At 40.8% G+C, this 15,297-nt stretch overlaps 1 long non-coding RNA gene across 1 annotated transcript in view; it reads left to right on the top strand.

Annotated features, from left to right (window-relative positions):
* The first annotated feature begins 14,550 nt into the window (after positions 1 to 14,550).
* LOC141167811 (uncharacterized) overlaps positions 14,551 to 15,297 on the top strand; it is a 135,403-nt gene continuing 134,656 nt past the window's right edge. The window contains exon 1 of the long non-coding RNA XR_012251604.1: positions 14,551 to 14,986. This is a non-coding gene — a long non-coding RNA (uncharacterized lncRNA). The remainder of the gene's footprint in view (positions 14,987 to 15,297) is intronic.

Raw genomic sequence — 15,297 nt, 5'->3', positions numbered from 1 at the left:
ACTGTTGCTAAATATAGTCCCCGTTGGGACCAGCAAGTGTGAACTGTTACCCGTTTAACCCCTAAATCCCACTGACCGAGGACTGAGAGCGGCCATATCCCTTGTAAATAGTTGCGTGTCCTAAAGCGCCCCCTACCGGTTTTATAGGAAAACCAGTTTTCTAGAGAGACTGTCGCACTTTACCCGGTCACACGTTGCACAGTGACCGGAGGAGGAGCCAGAGGCGACGAGAATGTTTTATATGAAAAGTTTTATGCTAATATATGTTGTTTTATATGTTTTATATGTTTATGCAAAAAATTTGTATGTTTTTGGTGTTATGTCTTACAGCCCGAGGACGTGCTGTGATTTACCAGGGGGGAATGTAGCACCCTGAGGATTCGGCTGCTACAGGGGTATTGCACCTCAACCCAGAGGTGTGATATTCCACTCCCGGGTAAGGATGGAGTGTGGATCTGAGCTCGGTAGGCTGCATGCACTACATACATCCCATTTCCGAGGAACAGGCCGACGGTACTCCCACTTAGAAATGTGCAGGTACGACCGAGTCTGTTCCTGGCTGGAGTGGGAGGGGGGTGGTACATCCCAAGTAGTGTAGGGGCAGATAGGGGGAGCAGCCTGGGTAAAGATAGGAGCTCATTGGGTGCTGGTCGCCTGAGCTCACACATAGAGGGTGTATATAAGGTGGGCACCATCAGAGAACAGGGTCAGTCTTTGCAGAACAGTCAGTCTGTCAGCCTTTTGCAGAGAGAAGTCAGAGGAGGAAGAGGAGCAGAGCAGTCCCAGAGAGAGAGAGAGGAGAAAGCCAGAAAGACCCAGAGGGGGAAACAGAAAAGGAACTCTGAGAACCCAAAGTCCATCAGCGGGTGAAGAGTTGGCATTAGGGTACCGGAACCCAAGCTGGTGGGGGCAAAAACACACCCTAGCCAGAGACCGGAGGCCGTGGGCAGCGTCTGCCACGGCCACCCACCACATCCACCCCGAAGGCATACCACGTGGAGGGTCAGGGAACCCAAGGCCAAGGGTCTCCCAACAGAAGGCCCGAGGGAGCTGGACCTGGGTGGATCAATAGTGGGGACGGCCAGAGGAAAGGACAGAAGGAGAGCTCAGGGTCACGCTCCGGACTCGCATTGGGGGTTGGCTGGATCCAGGACCTGGTGGATGCAGCACGGCTCGGGAGGTCACTTGAAGCTGGAGTGACCGGAACATCAGCAGTGAGTAAATACCCTAAACTGCACAACCCGACTCTGTCTTCCTTTAACATCTATGCTGCACCACCACAACCCCCATCCTCTGCACCTGACCCCCTGAGGCTATACCCCACCCGTTGGGGGTTATACCACCAAAAGCTGCACCTACACCATCAGCCTCAGCGGACCCTGCTGCAGCGGCGGCCATAGTGACCGCAATACAACGGGTGGCGTAGTCGACAATAAAGAACTTAATAACATCTGTAGGACTGCCACATACACACTGAGTTTGACACCCTGGGCACGGACCGGGTCACAGCCACTCGGAAGACTACAACTCCCATCTGATCCGGCTCCGGATATTCCCCCTAAAGAATATGGCCCAGGGGGCGCGTCAGAAACACCAGCCGTCAGCCGCCCCAGAAATGGCGCATCCATAGGATGTGCCAATTCTGCCACTTAGCCTCGCTCTTCCACTGCCCTGTAGTGGTGGCAGTGGGGTAATAGGGCTGGGGTTGATGTCAGCTTATAATACCAGCTGACATCAAGCCCAGGTTAGTAAAGGAGAGGCATCTATAAGACACCCCCATTACTAACCCCATAGTCAAAGTTAAAAAAAAAACAAACGCCCAGAATAAAGTCCTTCTAACCCCCCAAAAAACAGCATTCTTAGGAGATTGGTTGTGTTTAATTAAAAAATAGCGAGATAGGGGGTGTCCCTTAAACTCCCATTTGATATTATAGATATGCTCACTAATACGTTCTGAAAGGACACGATTACTTCAGCCCACGTACATCTTCCCACATGGGCAAATAATTAAATAAATGACCCGCCTCGTCATAGGGGACTTTGAACGCTTTTTATGATCAAAAAATGCATAAAAGCTATCCTACCATCACCAAGGTGTGTCCAGTTGGGACGATTCTAAACTCTAGTATTAAAACCTAGGTGTTTTCACATTCCAAATTGGGTACAACTTGGCGGTGGTGGGATGGCTTTTTCTTTTGAGCAAAAACATTGTTTACAAAGTACCATATGTTATTTATATTCACTATTGCTTTTTACTTACAGCAGTGTATATGTTCATTTTGTTTCTATCTTAGGTTTTGTCTATAAAATAACCTTTAGAAAATTACCCAAATGGGTTTAATATTTAATTACGTAATTCCATGTTTTTATTCTCCATTATAATTGGTCACTATGAACCTTAGCATAACATGGCCCATATTCCTAGACAGGAGGTGACTTTTGGAGATTTTATTTAAATAGGTAATACAGTTTGCCACTTCATGTACATACTTTGTACTCAGACACTTTGGAATTGGATTTTACATGCAGGAACATAATTGTGGCATTACGTTTTTGAACATTGCCACAGAACCTATATTTTAGACCAAAACACCTGTTACAACTGTTACAAATCTATACAGTGGATATAATGAAATCTGTTAAAATTTTAATTTGCAAGGTTTAGCAATTTTTTATTTTTTTTACTCCCAAATTTGATGCATGGTGGATCAATTAATCTCAAATTGCAGGTACTCCAATTTGCCAGAAAAACTTGCTTAACACTCTGAAGTCTCCTAGGACCTCTTTCAATCTCTTTAATGCAAACACAACCTTAGTAATGGAAAAGTGACCTCACAATAGAAATGGATGGTAACCTACAACCCATTTAATAATGTACAATAATGCTGAAAAACTTAATTTTTTGACCGTTTTTTTAATTTAAAAAAATCCCTCTAAGTTATTTGTGATTATGCCGACAATGACTCAAACTGACGGTGTCGCTGTTAGAGGTTTACTATTGGTATGATGCAGGCCTTAGTAGAGTTCACATTTTCTTCTCTAGACAATGTTTCTTTCAGATGTCCCAAAGAGGCTGAAGGTCACATCACAAGGCAAAAGTGAGAACTAAGTTGCTCGGTGAACTAAACATTGCCTTTTTTGACCCATGGCAAGGAAACTCCCCAGATCTCAATCGCATTGAAAACCTGTGGTCAGTTCTCAAAAAGCTGGGGGACAAGCAAAAACACAGAAATTGTGATGAACTCCAAGTATTGATTAGGAAAGGATGGGTTGTCATCAGGAAGGATTTGGCCCAGAAGTTGATATCCAGGGTCAACAATGTAAATATTCTTTGCATAAACTTGATGTATTTTTCAATTAAAGTTTAAAAACCTATGAAATACTTATAATTGTATTTCAGTAACTGTAGAAACATCTGGCTAAAAAAAATCTAATAACACTGAAGCAGCAAACTTTGTAAAAAACAAAATCTTTTGGCCATGACTGTAAACTTAGACTAGACAGTCTTAAACGTAGACAGATTTACCAAACAGTATGAACAACTTTTAAATTTGGAGCATCTTAAGACTGTCTACTCTAACTTTGCACTGTTTAAGAATTGAAAAGCTTTGATAAATTTTCCCCACTGTATTTCCAGCTTTTTTTGAATGCAGATTATTCACGACACGCCTAGCGAAGACGTTCATGTGTATAAGACCAGGAGTTTCATGACACCTTCCTAGCGTGGTCCTGATAAGTCTCCTCTATTAAACATTATATAAAAAGTTGATTTCTACATGGAATTAAAAAGGAAATAATGTTTAACAAAATATTTCAAGCTCCTGCGGTGTATAAAAATTAATTCTGTTGATTACATTGGAACTGCTATAAGCTTAAATAATAGGAAAATAATTAGTATTATATGTACACACCCACTGCACATAGTGGGACCAGATTGCAACTGGCAGGGGCTGTAAATATAGATATTTTCCAGGTTAGGAATGATTAAAAAGTGAAATTCTATGAGGTGCTCACAGTCTGCCCTTTGCAATCAGTCCTAAGACTCATGAGGGTCTGATTGTAGGGCTTGGCTCATTTGCATTGATGAGGATGAGGCAGCTGCTGAAGCATACAGACCTGCACCTGACACAATCACTAAACTCTGGATTAGCACAGGGAATCCAGAGGACTCTGTGCTGTGTGGCAGGAAGTTCATCCATTTATTAGGCTCACTCATGCAAAATGACCCAAATTTCCTATCAAACCAATTATGTATGCAAAGATGCATATCAATTAAAATAAGATTCACCATTTTCCATATGAGTGATACTGTGAGCTCGTCTCTATATATTAATCATTCCTTGCGTTCAGCGCTCACTTCCATTATTTTTGCACCTAATATTTTACAGTATATGGGTTGACATTACATTGTCGTTCTGCAATTGTGACATTCCAGCTTTTTGATGAACTTCTAGCCCAAGCATGTTGTGGCAATTTACATTTTCCTTGGCATGTTGACACTTTAACAACAGCTAAAATATTAGGATATGCATCGTTGATGTACTGACAGTATTGTAGTGGCAGTTAGATAAATCTGGCACATCTTTATGTGGCGCCCCTGAGGGTTCAGTCGCCACAGAGGTACTGCACCTCAACCAGAGGTGTGGTGTCTCCTTCTCTCAGGTAAGGAGGGAGTACTGCCTGGAACCCCAACACCCACATTCAACACTTCACTACTCCAGGCCGGCTGGAAGGGTAAGATGCACTGTGTTCCTGCTGAGCCCTGTCCCTGGATGGAATGGGGGGAACCAAAGGTAGGGGGAACCAGTAGTGGATATGGGTGGAGGATGTAGAGTAGGGGAGCACCATTGTAGGAGGTATATAAAGGGAAGCCATCTTAGGGTGGCAAGTTAGTTAGTGGAGAACAGTCACTGAGTAGTAAGGGGAGCAGAGTCTCTTCAGGAGCTCTGCTCCACAAGTGGGGCCTAGTAATATAGGCCCAGGAGGGGAGCAGAGGAGAAAGGCTCCATTTTACAGAAGGGATCCCAGGGGGTATGGTGCAGGACAGCACCCGTATGCCCCAAATCTGCCAGGTGTCAGAGGGATCAGGCCGCAAGAAGGGGACTGGCCTCTGGACCAGCCGTGTTACTCCAGGTCTCGGCTGGAAAAACCGGAGGCTTCTGCACTTCCATGGTGCAGTCGCCACAGTCTCATCCTAGTCACTGTGAAGGTCAAGTAGGTCCGGGAACTCCAGGTTGCCCAGAGGGACTTCAGAGCACCTGATCGGGACTGTGTGTGGGAAGCGCAGGGCAGGAGGGAGAAGACCCAGCGCGGGAAGTCGGTCTAGTTAGGAACATAAAGAAAGTGGGGTTCCGTCAAGCGCTCCTGACATATCTGAGGAAGAGCTGAACCCCTGGTCTGGTAGACGCAGTGCGACGCGGAGGCGGACACCCATACAGTGTACCTGAGAACCTTGAATAAGAACTGTGAGTAAAACTCGGATGACTGCACTCCCCTGCCTCCGTCAGTTATTTCCGCTGCGCCATCTCTCCTGCACCACAAGTCCCAGCACCACCCACCATTAAACTCTACACTGCCCTGAGGCCCGCTCCACCTGTGGGGAGCTGTTCCAACCTAGCTGCCCTATCAACTACCTCAGAGGTCTGCAGCAGCGCTGGTACAAATTACCAGAAACCACAGGTGGCGTCACGATCAAACTACAAATCCCATATAAACTATCCCCTTTTTGTTGACCGCCCTGGGCCACGGACTGGGCCAGCCACTGTGACATATTCCCCCCAGCATCCATAGGCCCAGACACCGAGTACCCCACTGCCCTGGGGGCGCGTCATCTCCACTGTATAATCTAAACGTATATCCCAGATTAGTTGGCTCATTTTGTGCCAGAAATTTGTACCAAAATGAGGACGCATTCTTTGGAACATGATGTCGCACATTAGGCCGTTCTAAGCCATGCCTCTTTGTCAGACAAGAACCAGAAAGTGTCTAAAACATATGATAAATATGGTGCAAGTGACGAAAGACAGTTTTTTTTGCTGCAGATTACACCACAATCCAAGAATTTTTATCTTGGTAAATCTCCAGTATTTACACTGCTGTACTCTTTCATAGACACAAAGGGTTTTGAAAACCAACTCACCGTTGAGGATCAATGTGTGTAGGTGAAAAGAACTCCGCTATGACCAAACATGGACAATCTGGAGAAAAAAAGGGAAAATAGTTCCAGCTCCTTTTAAAAAATATTACTTTAATGGCATAAGTTAAAGTAATATGGCTACGCATATCGTACAGACTCTGGCTTTCTTTGTCTAAGCAGACAAAGAAAGCCGGAGTGCATTCGAAATGCATTGCCATTTTTTTCTCGCAATATGGAATCCACTTTTAAATTATGCCATTATAGTAATATTCTTTAAAAGGAGCTGGAGCTAGTTTCCTTTTTTTCCCCAGTACTCTTTCATAGCTGGTAGGGTAGTATATTGCAACTATTGCCATAGTTGGTAACATTCAATGCATGGATTTTTTTCTCTGCTATCAGTTATTGTTTGTGATTCAAGTTTTCTTTAGTTGTTACTCATAAACACTGTGATAATATTGTATCTACGTTGTCTGAGAAAAATATTTCTAGAGAAATGCAAATTCTCTGTATATTCCGAAATTCATATATTTGATGGGAAAATTAAAATTGTGGAAAACACTGTATGCGTCGCTCTGTGCCTTTTCCCAATAAACATTGAAATTTAAAAAAATTAATTTAACACCATAAGTAATAATGCAATATTTAGCAAAAATTATGGTATGGTAGATTTTGTGGCTTCCTGCATGAAGGCTATATTGGATGGTGTGCACCATATGTCAAAATTAGAGAGTAGCAAATCAATTCAAGGTGAGTCAAATTTGCATTGAATTTCACAAATAATGTTGATTTTACAGAATTTTTTGAAAACTTATTGGATTCTTGGAGCGTTTGGAAGGGGTTTAAAAATTAAAAAACATACCCACTTCGCAGCTCACTTGTCCTGGCAACACAGCTCCACACCAAGTTCTCCACTTTCTTGTTTATTCCATCCGGTCTTCTCTTCCATTTCTTCTCTTCAGAGCCTTTGCTACTGTCTAGGCCTCAAATTATGTCAAAATGTCATGGGGTGATGCTCATCGTGATGTTGCATGAGGCATAAGAGTGAAGAAGACAAAAGAATAAAGAGAAGACTGAAGCCAACGTGAAGGAAGCAATCTGGTGGAGAAGCGGGCGGGGAGCTGCAGCACTAGGACAGGTGAGGGGAAAGGGAATATAATATTTTTGATTTTTTTATCCCTCTGATTAATATGCTCTAGTGTCTAGAGAACATAGTATACTGCATTTACCAGCAATTCAATTCATTGTGAATTCAATTTCCTGGCAAAATTTGAGCAAATCTGTTAAATTGAATTTCATCAGATTCACTCTCCTCTACTGAAAATACATGTCACTTTTGTAGAATGGCCTGATTGGATCACATGACTGTCTCATCTACAGTGTGCATTTTAGGACATGATCATATATCAAAGTCAAACATCAGAATAATGTCAGTTTGAGGCTAAATACCCTGTCTGAGAACTGACTTTGATAAGTGACTTTGACATCTGACTTTGATATGTGACTTTGATATCTGACTTTAACATCTGACTTTGATATGTGACTTTGACAAGTGACTTTGACATCTGACTTTGATAAGTGACTTTGACATCTGACTTTGATATGTGACTTTGACATCTGACTTTGACAACTGATAAAAATAATAAAAAAGGCACTTTTCGCTGCTGGGACTTGAACCCAAAACTCTACGTCTAGAAGCCAGTGCACTTACCATTGAGCTATACACTCAGTTGAAGAAACTTAAGCAATCTATTTGGTTATATGATTTTCAGTGCAAACCTGTCTAAAACGCATTGGGACTTTCACACAGACCTCCTCCAAGACAAATTCAACTGATGTGTGACTTTGATATGTGACTCTGATATCTGACTTTCTTCAAACATCAGGATCACAGTGGCTTTTAGACACCCTGACTATTTTCATGGTTGATCCCATAAGCCAAAAAAAACTACCAGCCATTATCACTTGACCCTATGGCTTAATGGTAAAGCTTCAGCCTCATAGAGTAGATTATTGGGGTTCAAATACCAGGAGCAGAAGAATGTTTTTTTTTAAATTTTTTAAAAACAGGCATGATAAGGGGTTGTCCGATGCAAACTGATAAGTCTTCAGTCACTCTGTGTGACTGCAGACTTATGAATCCTCCTAGTGGTTTGGAGTTTGCAGCCTGTTCTTGGGTGTATGGAAAGAAAAATTTACAATAAAGAAATTTGATCAATAGACCCCTTCCTAAGAAATTATGCAAACTTACAGTCTGCCTTTACATTATGCTGCTCTCAAATTAGACGGCAAAAACCTGGTGACATATTCTCTTAAATTCAAATCCTGGTCTTGTTTGTGCTTCTTGTGATCCATGGTATTGATAATATCCTTCTCCAGCACCAAATTTTGAAGGTGTCAATTCTTCTTCTGTCTCATTTCTTTATTGTCCAAGTTTCGCATCCATATGCTACTACAGAAAAGACCAAACTATCTATGAGCCTTGTCTTCATCACCAGTGAAATGTTCCTTGATTTGAAGAACTTGTCCAGTGACTTCATTGTTGATTTGCCTAAAGCTATTTTCCTATTGACTTCCACTGTCATCGCTGCATATTGAGTGATCATCGATCCAAGTAGGTTGAAGACCTGCTCGGAGTGACTTGTATACTCCTGTAATATCCCAGTACACAACTAACACATGAATCACTAAAAGAGGCAGAATAAGAAGTGAACACTAGACACCGGAGACACCATGGTCTCTTCTGTAGATTTTAATCATTCAAGCATCTAGAACAAATGTTATTGCTGCAGTGGGGAAAAAAAGTATTTAGTCAGCCTCCAATTGTGCAAGTTCTCTCACTTAAAAAGATGAGAGAGGCCTGTAATTGACATCATAGGTAGTAGATATCAACTATGAGAGACAAAATGAGAAAACAAATCCTGTCTGATTTGGAAAGAATTTTTTTTCAAATTTTGGTGGAAAATAAGTATTTGGTCAGTTACAAACAAGCAAGATTTCTGGCTCTCACAGACCTGTAACTTCTTATTTAAGAGGCTCCTCTGTCCTCCACTCATTACCTGTAGTACTGGCACCTGTTTGAAATTATTATCAGTATAAAAGACAACTGTCCGCAACCTCAAACAGTCACATTCCAAACTCCACTATGGTGATGACCTAAGAGCTGTCGAAGGACACCAGAAACAAAATTGTAGCCCTGCACCAGGCTGGGAATACTGAATCTGCAATAGGCAAGCAGTTTGGTGTGAAGAAATCAACTGTGGGAGCAATAATTAGAAAATAGAAGACATACAAGACCACTGATAATCTCCCTCGATCTGGGGCTCCACACAAGATCTCACCCTGTAAGGTCAAAATGATCTCAAGAACAGTGAGCAAAAATACCAGAACCACACTGGGGGCATAGTGAATGACCTGCAGAGAGCTGGGAAAAACGTTACACAGGCTACCATCAGTAACACACTACGCCGCCAGGGACTCAGATCCTGCAGTGCCAGATGTGTCTCCCTGCTTAAGCCATTACATGTCCGGGCCCGTCTGAAGTTTGCTAGAGAGCATTTGGATGATCCAGGAGAGTATTGGGAGAATGTCATATGGTCAGATGAAACCAAAGTAGAACTGTGTGGTAGAAACACAACCCATCGTGTTTGGAGGAGAAAGAATGGTGAGTTGCATCCAAAGAACACCATACCTACTGTGAAGCGTGGGGGTGGCAACATCATGCTTTGGGGCTGTTTCTCTGCCAAGGGACCAGGACGACTGATCTGTGTACATGAAAGAATGAATGGGGCCATGTATCGTGAGATTTTGAGTGCAAACCTCCTTCCATCAGCAAGGGCATTGAAGATGAAACGTGGCTGGGTCTTTCAGCATGACAATGATCCCAAGCACACTGCCAGGACAACGAAGGAGTGGCTTCGTAAGAAGCATTTCAAGGTCCTGGAGTGGCCTAGCCAGTCTCCAGATCTAAACCCTTTAGAAAACCTTTGAAGGGAGTTGAAAGTCCGTGTTGCCCAGTGACAGCCCCAAAACATCAAAACATCACTGCTCTAGAGGAGATCTGCATGGAGGAATGGGCCAACATACCAGCAACAGTCTGTGCCAACCTTGTGAAGACTTACAGAAAATGTTTGACCTCTGTCATTGCCAACAAATGATATATAGCAAAGTATTGAGATGAACTTTTGTAATTGACCAAATACTTATTTTCCACCAAAATTTGAAAAACATTTATTTCCAAATCAGACAATGTGATTTTCGGGATTTGTTTTCTAATTTTGTCTCTCATAGTTCAGGTCTACCTATGATGTCAATTACAGGCCTCTGTCATCTTTTTAAGTGGGAGAACTTGCACAATTGGTGGCTGACTAAATACTTTTTTTCCCCATTGTATGTGCTAAATTTCTGAGAAGGAAATCCCTTTAAACAATTTGATGTTGTTTTTAGTAGACAATTCACTTAAACAGATATTTTTTTTTTGCTGTGCTGACTAATCATTAAAGAGGTTGTCCATCTTTAACCCCTTTACAGCCTGGGACGTATTAGTATGCACCAGGCTGTAACCCCTGTTCAGTGAGGGCTCCGGGCACATATCAGCTGATTATTACAGCTGACATGTGCCCGCAACAGCCGCGGGTGGAATCGCGATCCATTCATGGCTGTTAACCAGTTAAATGCCGCTGTCAATCTCTGACAGCGGCATTTAAAATCGCCGCGCCGGAAGTGCGTCACTTACCCCGCCCATCGGTGACCCCTTCACGCGATCTTGGGTCACCGATTTGTGATCATGACAACCCTGGGTCTGCAACAAACTCCAGTGGTTGTCATGAGCTGATCACTATGAACGCCACCCAGTGGTCGGCGCTCATAGCGCAGGAGCATTTCTGCTACATAGTGGTGATCTGCTGATCACCTCTATGTAGCAGAGGCGATCAGACAAGTGCTGCTTCTAGTCTCCTATGGGGACTATAGAAGCAAGCAAAAAGTGAAAAAAATGGTTTTAAAAATATTAAAAAATTTTAAAAAATATAAAAATTTAAATCACCCCCCTTTCACCCCATTCAAAATAAAATAATGAAAAAAAACAACACATACACATATTTGGTATCACCGCGTTCAGAATCACCCGATCTATCAATATTAAAAAAAAAATTATTCTGATTGGTTAACGGCGTAATGAGAAAAAAATTCTAAACGCCAGAATTACGTTTTTTGGTCGCCGCAATAATTGCAATAAAATGCAATAAGGGGCGATCAAAACATCAAATTTACCCCAAAATGGTATCAATAAAAACTTCAGCTCGGCACGCAAAAAATAAGCCCTCACCCGGCCCCAGATCCCAAAAAATAGAGACACTACGGTTCTTGGAAAATGGCGCCATTTTTTTTTTTTCTAGCAAACTTTGGAATTTCTTTTCACCACTTAAATAAAAAAGAACCTATACATGTTTGGTGTCTACGAACTCGTAATCACCTGGAGAGTAAGAATGGCAGGTCAGTTTTAGCATTCAGTGAACGTGGTAAAAAAAATTTAAAAAAAACATCTGTGATATTGCACTTTTTTTGCAATTTCACCACACTTGGATTTTTTTTCCTGTTTTCCCGTACACGATATGGTAAAACCAGTAATGTTGCTCAAAAGTACAACTCATCCTGCAAAAAATAAGCCCTCACATAGCCATATTGACCAAAAAATAAAAACGCTATGGCCCTGGGAACAAGGGGAGCAAAAAAACGAAAATGCAAAAACCGAAAATCCCAGGGTTGCGAAAGCGTTTAAGGGTATTTTTTTTCTTCCTTACATGCACATATTTTTGGCTAAATATCATGTTTATAATTGAGTTTCAGTAACAAAATGTGCACCACTTCCCTTGTATAACCTCTTTGTTGTACTGTGTTTTGCTGGCTGAAAAATGGGTTAACTGAGAATTCATCAGTGAGTATGTAGCTCTTTTATCATTTTCTGAGCTCCACCTAGCTCAGATTCATGACCACAGACTATATCAAAGTTGAATGTGTAGGGAAACAAAGAGCCTGTAAGAGCCAACTGGTGCAAAATTTTTAATGAAACTGAATTACCAAATTGCAAAAATGTTATTTTTTAGTCCCACATACATGCATTTAAGAAAAAAAAATGTTAAAAAAAATTGACCAACCCCTTTAAACCCAATACTATTGTAAATAATGCATTGCTCTCTTATGGTACTGGTTTATTATCAGCGAGCCATCGTGAATCACAATGGTGTATGAGTGGTATGACATCATTATTCTCTGTATCTATATTTTATATATTTTGGTAGTATAAAAATAAGTTTTGAGTGGGATGAAGACGTTTTTGCCATTGTGCTTTCATGTTGACTCAAGAGGTTGCTCGGGGGGTTTCTGAAGGTACACAGGCCACTCACTGATTAATAGTGACCATGAATATTCATAGCTTTTCTGGAGATGAGTAACTGCATGCACGTATGTAATGAGGAGAACAGGTAGAAGAAGCAGTATGTTTGTGTATATATTATTGAAATATGTGTCTAATATGCAGCCATCTTCTGGTGACTCAATGTAAAATGACTCATTGTATTTACCTGCTTTGCCACATTATGTCACCCAGGAATGTGACAGATGTGGAAGGTCAGATATGCAAAAATTCTATTGCTGTCCAATTGTGCAATTTTTCCTAATTTCCTGAGCAGTTTTCCAATACTTGTCCACCTGGCATGAGCTGAATTATTATACTTCATTGTATTGGTCTAATACTAATGAGCTAAAAAAAAGAGACTGAAATTCTATTTTAAATGACTCATTCACTCTATGGCTATATTCATGGATTATAGTGTTGAGTGCAGAAATTTTCTGTAAAAATTGCCTTTAAGCTGGACACACAATGCAGACTCTCAATTATTCCAGTTAAAATTTGTTTTTATATATATTTAAGCTGAGGACGGGCGGGAGGGCCAAAGGAGCAGGGACACGTTAGGTGCAAGGTAAGTATGATTTTTTTCTGTTTTTAACCACTTCCCAGCCAATTTGTTTATTATGTTTTGGGGTCTGAAGATCTTCATAGGATAAAAAATGGCTTTTTTATGGCAATCTGGGCTCATTCTTTTTGCATCAGATGTATTTGATGGGAATTGAATCCCCCCGCGCCCCCAATTTTGAGCGAATATGCTGAATCGGAAATTTAACAGATTTGCTTTACTGAGGACATTAAAAAGGCTATCGTGCATCTAAAAAAAATGAATTCCAACAACAGATTACCAAGATATAACCTGCTAGATGACATTCTCATACATAGAAACCAAACCCAAAGGTGGAGAGCTTTGCAAAAAGTACATGCAGCTCACAGACAAATATTAGCCTGTGACAGGGGTAACTTTTAGTGTCCATCAAGCTTTATACTTCAGCTCATTACCAAATCCGAGTACTAATATGTATTGCTTCGGGAAGTTGTACTCTTACAGCTCCAAAAGATGATCCACATCTTGTCGGATGTAAAATAGAGAAAAAATACTTATCCAGGCTCTCTCAAGGTCAGGTATAGCTTCAGGATCCAAGGAGGGATGCACTGATGATGAACCTCCAGCTGGTTACTGGGTGGAATGCTTATAAACAAAAATGGAAATTCAATCGCAATGAAAGATTAAAATATATTTCAAAAACGTTAAAAACATACTAGAAAGGGGGTAAATAAAATCACATTTTAAATCACTTTAAAACATAATAGAAGTGAAAAATAAAATCACATGGATGATGCGTTTTGAACCACTCTGGTTCTTAATCAAAGGCTTTTTCACTTCTACAGGTAGGTAGGCTATTGTTAAGAACCAGTGTGGTCTGAAACACGTCATCCATGTGATTTTATTTTTCATTTCTATTATGTTTTTAAAGTTTTTGGAATAAATGTGAACTTTCAATCTTTTATTGGGATTGATGAATTTCCATTTTTGCTTTCAATCTTGTCAGATGAGGAGAGAGGCCTAGGGCAGTGATAATGTACGCATCATGAGATCATTAGATGCATCTTAAACCTCTAGCCTAAATGGATGAAAAAAAGGTGAACACTGATCCTAAAAAGTGCTTACCTCTAACATATAGTAAAGAGGAACTCTATAACTGCCATTTGACTTCTGACCTCCATCCACCATGGCATGAAGACCTTTGAGTCTCCCTAAAATTGGTAGAGGTTTCATATTCCCATTGTCGCTTTGGTTTTGTAAATATTTATATAAAATATTTGTAAATATTTAAATGTTTTTCACTATATCATTTCCTTTTCTTACCTATTGCTTAGAAGAACGGACGCTCTATTTGTATTATTTTCAGAGTGTTCTCTGTTTATGCCCTCAACTGATGACAAAATATGGAAACCATCACAAGAATTATTACACAAAAATAAATAACATCAAGTGCATGTATTTGGATACAAGGCACACAACCGAGTTTAAACGTAGCTGCAATCACAACCCCTCCAATCACCTTTTAATTGTTATTCCGTTGGTGTTAAAGACAAATAAATTGCCGAGCATATGATTATTTGTGGATGTGAAAGCTTCTAGTTATAGAAAAGGAAATACATATTTTTGTGAAAGCGAAAAGATAATTTGTACTAAAAGAATGCATATCCAGACTGAACCCTCCCATTGGAGAAGGGAAAATTTAATGAGCTTTTAATGGAATGCAATGCTTGGAGTGGTAAATTATTTGTTAGTTCACGATGCAATCAGCATGCTGATTAAGGCTGCTTGGTGTTTTTTTTTAAACTAAACATTAACTGAATGAAGACAGTTAGTGCTTGTACTTCTGCTTGGGGGGCTTTTGTGAAACAAATGGACTTCAGAATCCAGACTGTCAATAAAGGTGAGTGCACTTCAAATGTCATTAAAATACTAGTGATAAATATTTAAAATCATATTTATATTTGCCCAGTGTTTTTCTTAAACCCCATTTAAAGGAACAGTCCTCCTGGAGAGGCCTTCATATAATGCATGTCATTTTAGCTCTCTCCTCTTAGCCCTTTTATTGTGAGTTGTAGCGGTTGCTTACGTATAGAATGCAATTTTACTTCATTACATCAGTATTTGTTTAAGCCTCTGAATCTTACGTTTTACTCCCATTAAGACAATCATGGGCAACCTTCAGAAAGTAGTCAGCTATTAACATTTCTTCTC

The sequence above is a fragment of the Phyllobates terribilis genome, unplaced genomic scaffold, assembly GCF_046119375.1.
Source record: "Phyllobates terribilis strain yellow unplaced genomic scaffold, ASM4611937v1 Scaffold_1__5_contigs__length_1240528914, whole genome shotgun sequence".
Taxonomy (NCBI): domain Eukaryota; kingdom Metazoa; phylum Chordata; class Amphibia; order Anura; family Dendrobatidae; genus Phyllobates; species Phyllobates terribilis.
This window is presented reverse-complemented; position numbering and strand designations above follow the sequence as displayed.